The sequence below is a fragment of the Cebus imitator genome, unplaced genomic scaffold (genome assembly GCF_001604975.1).
Source record: "Cebus imitator isolate Cc_AM_T3 unplaced genomic scaffold, Cebus_imitator-1.0 Scaffold84, whole genome shotgun sequence".
Classification (NCBI taxonomy): domain Eukaryota; kingdom Metazoa; phylum Chordata; class Mammalia; order Primates; family Cebidae; genus Cebus; species Cebus imitator.
The window spans coordinates 1,793,163-1,802,484 of record NW_016107399.1 but is presented as its reverse complement, the minus strand read 5'-3'; positions in this window follow the sequence as shown (position 1 = coordinate 1,802,484).

Genomic DNA, 9,322 nt, shown 5'->3' with positions numbered 1-9,322 from the left:
TTTTAAATATATTCTCTCAATCAGAAAAGCCCTATGATACATTACGGGGCTTAATTCCCACTGGGGAGCAAAATCAAATAAAGATAGAATTAAAGGTATAGTTACAAGCTCTCAAAAGTGCTATGAAGGAACATACAGGACACGAAAGCATCTAAGAGGGCAAGCACAACTAGTCCACCATGAGGAAGCAACATTTAAACTGAGAGTGACAGAGTGAACATCTGCTGGGAGAGGGAAGAGGAAGTGAAGGCTCCAAGCACAGAGCAGGGCATTGTGAGGCCCTGTGATGGGAGGGAGCATGACAGAGAGAAGGAGAAACAGAAGTTCAGTGAGAGAACAGCAGAGAGTGAGGGGAGGGTGGTCAAGATGAAGCCAGGGTGGTGGGTGGGGGCATCCATGAGACCTCACAGGCCACATAAAGGGGTATTGTGTTGTTTGTCTAAGAGCCACTAGAAGATGCTGAAGGGTTTTAAGGTATCTTAAAACCTTATTTTTATGCATTTATTATCTCATGGTCCTGGCATGGTCCTGGGTATGTGTGAGTGATGTTTGGGGCAGGAAGCACATAATCAGGTTTTTGTTTTGAAAAAAATCACGTGGACTACAGAGTAAAGACTTCACAGAAGATGAGTGAGAATGGCCGTGGAGAGAGGAATTCACAGCCTGTTTCAGTGGTCCAGGAAGGAGAAAATAGTGGCTTAGACTGGGGAGGTGGTCATGAGGATGGAGCAGGATAGATGGACTCAGGCTGTATTCATTTTCTATTGCTGCCATAACAAATTAACACAAACTTAGTAACCCAAATCTACATGCATTTATTATCTCATGGTCCTGGCACAGAATGGCTCAGATGGTTTCTCTGCTTACAGCCTCCAAAGCTGAAGTTAAGGTGTCAGCCAGCTTGCACTCTTCTCCAGAGTCTCTGAGACAGTCTCCGCTTCCAAACTCATTCAGGTTGTTGGCAGAATTCAGCTTCTTGAGGTTGTAGGACTGTAGTCTCCATTTCCTTGACACGTGACCTCCTTTACCTTCAAGTCAATGATGGTGCATTAAATCCTTCTCTTTCCTTGGAATCTTAACTTCCTCTTCTGCTGCAGCTCTCTGGTTTCCTTTTTTGTCTTCCTCTTCTGCTATTAAGGGCTCATTGATTACACTGGGAATACCTGGATAACACAAGATAATCTCTCTACCTTAAGGTCAGCAGATCAGTGGCTTTAATTATATCTTCAATGTCCCTTTTGCCATGTAATATAACATAACAATGGGCATGACTTCAGAAGGCAAAAGCCATGGGGACCAAAATTGTGCCTATCATACAAGCTTTATTAAGGAGATAAAATCAACAGTTCTTAAAAATGGGACAAAGGGATGGTAATTATATTCTTATTTCTTGAATTCCAGATGCAAGTGAAGAGAAGTTAAGGCCCGATATCAGTTAACAGGCTACTGCTATTTATCAGCTATTCTCATCAGATATTTTGTGGGCCTGGTACATCGAGGTGACTTAATAAGCACTGAGTCAGAGGAGGACTGGCCTGAGCTCTAGTCCTGGCTCCATTGGCACTTAGGCAAATCAGACCACCTCTTGGAGCCTTGGTTTTCCGGTTTGTAAAAGGACGGAATAAAACCAGATAGTTTCTTTCACCTGCAAATTTCTAACACTGAGTTAATCATATTCATTTGTCTTTTCTTACTGCTACTTGATCAGGAACAGGCCAGGTGTGAGGAGGAGGGACTAGAGAACTGCTGGCAAATGCTGAATTCATCATGTCTTTTCCTAGCGTGTAATGCCAACAGATGTTTCTGAGTCATAATAAAAGGTTAAATATTTTAATAAAAAAGACACATGTTGAAGGTGATTTGGGTTTCTATTAAACTTCCCCATACCCACAATTTTTCCTCTCATGCAAATGAACTGGAAGCTTATTAATGAGATGAGTGGCTGGAGCCTAATTAGCAACAGGACTGGGGAAGCTTATATTGGCTGATTCAGCAAACTAACTGGATAATTACTGTGGCTGGACTTTGGCAGCTTCTAGAAAACCTTATTAATGGAACTCTCAGAAATTGCCTTGATTATGGCCTCTCAACCTAGGGGCTTAATCCAGGCCATAGACGTTTTACGGTTATTCTGCACAGGGAATCACTCTCTTCCATCATCGTTAGTGGGCAGGCAGAATACAAACCATCTCTTGCTGGGTCAAAGCTTTATCAACTTGGAGACTCAAGGGAGCTTCTATGTAGACTGCTGACCCAATCTTTTTTTAAGCCGAGTCTTCATTTGTTCCTTGGCTTGGAGAGATACACCTGACGGTACTTTTCACATTCACTGCCTATTTAATTACAGGAGGTCTAGTATTTTAGATGTTAATTTTTAATTTAACAAACACTTATAAGGTGTTTAGCCTGTCAGATGCAGTTGTAAGTGATATATACTTATGAAATCTCATTTAATCCTCCCAGCAATCCTGTGAGGTAGATTTCAGTATCCTCAATTTACAGAAGACATTGAGGCACTAAGTAACTTACGTGACGTCACAAGTCAGTAAGGAGCAGAGCCAATATTTAAACTCAAGAAGTTGGCTGGGTGCAATGGCCCATGCACATAATCCCAGCACTTTGGGAGGCCAAGGTAGGAGGATCACTGGAGACCAGGAGTTTGAGACCAGCCTGAGCAACATAGCAAGACCACATCTCTATCTTTTTAAATAAAATATCTTAAAAAATAAACTCAAGAAGTTTGGCTCCTGAATTCACACTCTCAGCCACATAATTATGATGCCTCTATAGCTTGACATGATAATAGTTAAGAAGAAAAACTGGATAAGGCAAAATACCAGGCTCCAAACTAAGGCTGGTTATCTAAAATAGTAGTTGTAAAAACAGAACATTAACTTCGTTTTGTGAGAAATATTCGATGTTATCTGGTTTTTCCCAGCTGTTGTTTTGTTATTGAACAATCATTCCTTCTCTATGTTTACAACTTAAAAGTTTTGTGGCCAAATTGCCTTCAAACTGAAATTGTCTGGCCTGGCTTTTGAAGTTCCTCATTAACTGGCTCCAGCTTATTAGTCCTGTCTTAGTTCATGTTACCTTAACACTTTCTTTAAGCCACTGCCACAAGGAATCAAAAAGGAAGGCCAAGGTTCTCATCCTATTCATAACCTTTGTCCTGCACTACTTACTTCAACTTTTGTTTTACTCTGAAATCTCTATCTTGATTGTCCTGCTTTCCACTGAGCTTAATTTATTGATTTTCTACTCAGTTCTATGTGTAGCTGGGCTGAAGTCTGGAAGTATGGAAAAAAGGAAAATCAGAACATAGTTCTTGCTCTTGAGAAACCTATAGTCTAGTGGAGGAAATAGATCCCTGCCTTTAAAAAAGGCAATCTAATATGATTTATGGAGATGGATGTAAACTTGCAGTTCTCTAAAAGATTAGAGAAGAAAATAATTTTTGGAGAAAATGATGCCTGAGCATCAAGCATATGTCTTGAAAGATAACTGTTAGCCAGGTAAAGAGATGTGGGTAAATAAACATGGGAGTTGGTACCATCAGAGAATGGAAGAGTCTGGTGTATGTGGGGAACTACAAGGGTGAGAGTGAAAAGTATAAGGCAGGCAACTGTGAACTGAGTCTGGAGAGATGGCAGGCCTGTGTAATGGGGGACCTCCTACCTATGCCCTGATAGGGGCTTGGGCTTATTCCCTTTCAAAGGAATTGATCACGGTTACAAGCAGGCCAAATGCAGATTCTAAAGACAGTAGTCCTACTGCAATGGAAGGAATGGATTTAATGAGTCAAGACTGGAGGTAGGAATACCAGCTGAGCTGCTTCTGCAGAGGTACTGCTTGCAAATAGCATCTGGTTTGCAGCCCTCATGCCTTTGGATGACAACATTCCACTAAAATAGCTACAAGCTCACCAAAATCAAAGCCGGATGGACCACACAATGACAGGATTTTTGAGTAATCTTTATTGACGAAAAGTAAAAGAAGTTGGATGGAGAAATACCTACACGAACTTCACTTTGTGTACAAGGCAGACCCTGAGAAAAGAGAGGGAAATGCTTTATCTCGCTGAGTCAGAGGCTTCACTTGAGTCCCGCAGTCCTCTTCTTGGTTTTTTTCTGCTTCTTGCTTTTGGAGCCCGGCTCTTTGGAAGAGTTGTATTCATGTGCTGTTTTCTTTCTTCAACTCCCCATTCTTCAAACCATCATAACATGGCCTCTGCCCAAACTATTCTTGTTAAGATCACTAGTGATGTCATCCCTGTTACCAAATCTCCTCTGTTCTCATCTTAAACTCTTAGCAACATGTGACCCAGTCAAAAACACCCTCTGTCTTGAAAAACATCCTCCCTGGTAACTTACATGACGCCTTTTCTTTCTCAAATTTTCTCCTACCTCACTGGTTGTTATTCCTCAGTCTCCTTTCTACAATCTCCCCCTTTATTCAGAAAATGTTAGCATTCCAAAGGTCTAAATCCAGGGCTCTCTTCTTTCCAATCACTTCCTGCATAAGCTCATGCTTTACCCTGAGTGAAATAACATTTTTTATGAACAGGTTTCCAAATGTATCTCTTTAGCCGAGACATTTCTGAGCTTCAGTCTCACATTTCGAACTCTCTATTCAACATCTGTACTTGAAGATCTCTCTCACAGTTTAAATATTACATAACCAAAATGGAACTTGTGATGTATGCCTTCTACCCACAAGGTGCACATGCCTGCTGAGAACTGGAACACTCCACTGAGTATTCCCCTGGGAAAGAAGCCAGACTACCCCCCAAATCCATCTCTCCCCAATCTGTGGGAGGGCCACCTCAGGCCGGAGAAAGAATTCCCCCCAAAACGATGAGAGAAGATGATCCCTGGTGCTCAAGCAGGGATGGAAATTGTGGTCCATTCCCACCAGAGTGGAAAAGTTCGTAACTCACAAGGCAATGAGTAGAGTGCTCAAAGGGCTTTGCCTCAATAGTTGGGAAAGTTAATGTTACACAAAATTTCTAGGCTCTGGTACTGAGAAACCAAATAATAGATGAAGTGAAACAGCTTAAAAGCAAAACCTGGAAAAAACAAACTTTTTCCAAGTAACTTACACAGTATCCCAAAACAATGCTCAAGAACAATTATAAAAATTAAAAAATATCCAGCTCCTAACAAAGTAAAAATCACATTTGACGTCCAATAAAAAATCACAGGCATGCAAAAAAGCAGGAAAATACTATCTGCAATGAGAAGGAAAATCAACCTACTAATACTGACCCAAAGATGACAGAATTTGTAGATAAAAGCACTTAAAAATATAATTATAACTGTACCCCATATGTTCAAAGACCTAGAGAAAAAATTAAACATGTTAAGTAAAGATGAAAATATATATGTATATCTCTATACTATCTATGTACTTGTATCTATAGATCTCAATAGCTCTCCATCTATATAGAGAGGTTATATATATATATTACTTATTGACATAAAAACATGGTTGAGATGTAAAATACACTAGATGGGATTAATGATAGATTAGACATTGCAGCATAACAGAATAACAAGCTTGAAGACATAGAGATAAAAACTATCTAAAATAAAACACCAAGAGAAAAAAAATTTTTTTAAAGAATAAGAGAGCCATGGGACAATTTCAAGCATCTTAATATACAGGAAATTGGAGTCTGAAAAAGAGTAGAGCAGGGAATAGAAAAAAAAAAAAATTGAAAGAAACAATGGCTAAAATTTCTCTAAATTTGATAAAAGTCATGAACCTGGAGATCTATAGAATGGAATACTACAGATATAAAAAGTAATGGACTATATAGATCCATGTAGTCATACAGAAGAATCTCAACATAATCATGCTGAGTGAAAGAAGCCAGGCTACCCCACAAATCCAGAAAAGAGAGATAGTCTGGTGCAGTGGCTCATATCTGCAATCTCAACACTAAGAGGCCAAGGCATGAGGATTACTTGAGTCCAGGAGTTCAAGACCAGCCTGGGTAACATAGTAAGACACTATCCCTACTTAAACAAAAAAAGAAAAAGAAAAGAAAGAAAAAGTAGCCGGTGTGGTGTTGCCCACCTGTAGTTCTAGCTCTTGGTGCGGGCTGGTGGTGGGGGTGAGGACTGAGGTGGGAGGACTGCTTGAGCCCAGGAGGTCAAGGCTACAGTGAGCTATGATTGTATCACTGCACTGCAGCATGGGAGATGGAGTGACATTCTAAATCAAAAAGAAAGAAAGACAGAGACAGAGAGAAAATATATTGTATGATTACACTTATATATAAAATTCTAGCAAAGTATAACCTAATCTAAAATGACAGAAAGTAGAGTGGTAGTTGCCTGGGGAATCCAGGGTGGGTTTAGAGGACAGGAGCAAGGAGTTACTCAGGGGAATGGGGAAACTTTTGGGGATGATGATATGTTTATCATCCTGGCCATAGGTAGTGATAGTTTCATAGGTGTATATAAATTATAAAACTTAGAATATCACATAATTGAAATCATGTAATTTATGACGTGTCAATTATAACACAAAGTTGTTTTAAGAAATTAATTGACTACCACTGGAGAAATCTTATAAACCACTAATTATTTTTAAAATTAATAAATGAAGAGAAATAAAATCAATAATTTGTCCTTCCTTTCCTATATGAGCTGTTCTACTAAGGATCCAAAAAAACAGATGAAGAAAAATTTCTCTTATATATGTGTTCCAATTTTTAAAAAATAATAGTGGAATGATAGAATGTGAGTTTATCATTTTTCTTTTTCTTTCTTTTTTTTTTTTTTTTTTGAGACAGAATCTTGCTCAGGCTGGAGTGCTGTGGTATGATCTTTGCTTACTGCAACCTCCACCTCCTGGATTCAAGCAATTCTCCTGCCTCAGCCTCCTGAGTAGCTGGGACTACTAATTTTTATTTTGTTTTTTATTTTTATTTTTTTGAGATGGAGTTTCACTCTATTGCCCAGGCTGGAGTGCAGTGGCACAATCTCAGCTCACTGCTCCACCTCCCAGGTTCAAGTGATTCTCCTGTCTTAGCGTCCCAAGTAGCTGGGACTACAGGTGCATGCCACCATGCCGGCTAATTTTTGTATTTTTTAGTAAGAGACAGAGTTTCGCCATGTTGGCCAGGCTAGTCTCAAACTTCTGACCTCAAGTGATCTGCCTGCCTTAGCCTCCCAAAGTACTGGAATTACAGGCATGAGCTACTGCACCCCGATGAATTTATTATTTTCTAATCCCTAATGGTTAATGGATCTAGGCATTGATAATCAGTGGCTGCTAAGATTGCAAAATAGTGGGAACCAGCCCTTATATGTTGCCTGATGTTAGAACACAATATGGCCCCTGAAATAGTCTTGCCCCAAAAACCTGAATGTATATATCCAAAAATTAAATCATGAGCAATATATAGAACAGGAAAACATGTTAAAGGATACCACAGAGGTACAAGAGGCAAAACCTAGTTTATGGGAAGACCTACAGGATAAACCACACAGACTCTTCAGTAGATCATCACAAGAGGGGGGAAAAAATAAAGGGAATTTATAAATTAAAAGAAAATTTGGACATTTTAACTAATTACAATGTATGCAACTTATTTGGATCTTGATTTAGACAAAATGTAAAAAGTTGATTTAATTGCTATAAATTTCATAACTGGTATTTGGGACACTGGGTCTTAGTATTCAGTAATCATCATAAATATTTTACCATGTTATTTTAAAGAGTTCATATATCTTAGAGTTATATATTTAAATGTTTGTGGATGAAATAATATGATGTCTGAAATTTGCTTCACAAGAATATTGTGTAGGCAAGTATATTGGTGAAACAAGATTTGCCATGAGTTGATCGTTGTTAAAGCTGGATGAAACATACAATAGAGTTTATTCTACTAAACTCTACTAAATCTCTCTTGGGAGAGAGATCCAAGATGGCTGATCACTAGCAGCTCGGGATTGTAGCTCCCAGTGAAAGCGCAGAGAACGAGAGGACACCACACTTTCAGATGAATTTTTGTTGCTCACCCACCAGGAGATTCCCAGCAGAGGAGCCCCACGGGTCGCCAGCGCGACTCTTGTGGCCAGCGAGGTGGTTTTGCCGGCGCTTCGGGTGCAGCGGTTTTTGGTGCAGTCAGAAAAGCACCATCAATCTTAATGCCGCTGTTTTAACCGGCGCAGTGGGTTGCTCAGATTCCGGCACTGGGAATCAACAAGTTGGATGTCCACTCAGAAACCCAATTATAAAGTCGGTAATTATAAAGAAGACAGATGGATAAATTTATAACGAAGGGAAGAAACCAGTCTAAAAAGGCTGAGAATATTCAAAATCAGAACGCCTCTCCCTCTACAGGGGATCACAGTTCCTCATCAGCAACGGAACAAGGCCTGATGGAGAATGAGTGTGTTCCTTTAACAGAAGTAGGCTTCAAAAGGTGGATTATAAGAAACTTCTGTGAGTTAAAAGAACTTCTTCTAACCCAATGCAAAGAAACTAAGAACTTTGAAAAAACGTTTGACAAAATGCTAACAAGAATACACAATTTGGAGAGGAATATAAGTGAATTAATGGAGCTGAAAAACACAACACGAGAACTTCGTGAAGTATGCACCAGTTTTAGCAGCCAAATCAATCAAGCAGAAGAAAGGATATCAGAGATTGAAGACCAACTTAATGAAATAAAACGAGAAGACAAGATTAGAGAAAAAAGGATAAAAAGGAACGAGCAAAGTCTCCAAGAAATATGGGACTACGTGAAAAGACCTAATCTACATTTGATAGGTGTACCTGAATGTGATGAAGAGAATGAATCCAAGCTGGAAAATACGCTTCAGGATATTATTCAGGAAAACTTTCCCAACCTAGCAAGGCAGGACAATATTCAACTCCAGGTAATACAGAGAACACCACAAAGATATTCCTCAAGAAGACCAATCTCAAGGCACATAATCGTCAGATTCACCAGGGTTGAAATGAAGGAGAAAATACTAAGGGCAGCCAGAGAGAAAGGTCAGGTTACCCACAAAGGGAAGCCTATCAGACTCACAGCAGATCTCTCAGCAGAAACCCTATAAGCCAGAAGAGAGTGGGGGCCAATATTCAACATACTTAAAGAAAAGAACTTTCAACCCAGAATTTCATATCTAGCCAAACTAAGCTTCATAAGTGAAGGAAAAATAAAATCTTTTGTGAACAAGCAAGCACTCAGAGATTTTGTCACCACCAGGCCTGCTTTACAAGAGCTTCTGAAAGAACCACTACACATAGAAAGGAACAACCAGTATCAACCTTTCTAAAAAATACCAAAAAGTAAAGA